The sequence below is a fragment of the Brachyhypopomus gauderio genome, unplaced genomic scaffold (assembly GCF_052324685.1).
Source record: "Brachyhypopomus gauderio isolate BG-103 unplaced genomic scaffold, BGAUD_0.2 sc382, whole genome shotgun sequence".
NCBI classification, from domain to species: Eukaryota; Metazoa; Chordata; class Actinopteri; order Gymnotiformes; family Hypopomidae; genus Brachyhypopomus; species Brachyhypopomus gauderio.
This window is the reverse complement of record NW_027507203.1, coordinates 49,674-50,000: the sequence shown is the minus strand read 5'-3', so window position 1 is coordinate 50,000 and position 327 is coordinate 49,674.

Below are 327 nucleotides of genomic sequence, written 5' to 3'. Positions count from 1 at the left end.
AGGTGGGGTAACTATTTTAAACATTTTACTAATTTCTGGATGTATTAAATCATCCATGTGTCTCATCCTAGTGTGTGTGGCGGGCTCAGAGTATGCCTAAGGTGGGGTAACTATTTTAAACATTTTACTAATTTCTGGATGTATTAAATCATCCATGTGTCTCATCCTACTGTGTGTGGCGGGCTCAGAGTATGCCTAAAGTGGGGTAACTATTTTAAACATTTTACTAATTTATGGAGGAAAAAAAAGACCCAGCATTTTGCATTCAAATGTGCAGGGCGCACCGGCGTTTAAAGTCCAAAAGATGGCAGCATTACTCCACCGTAG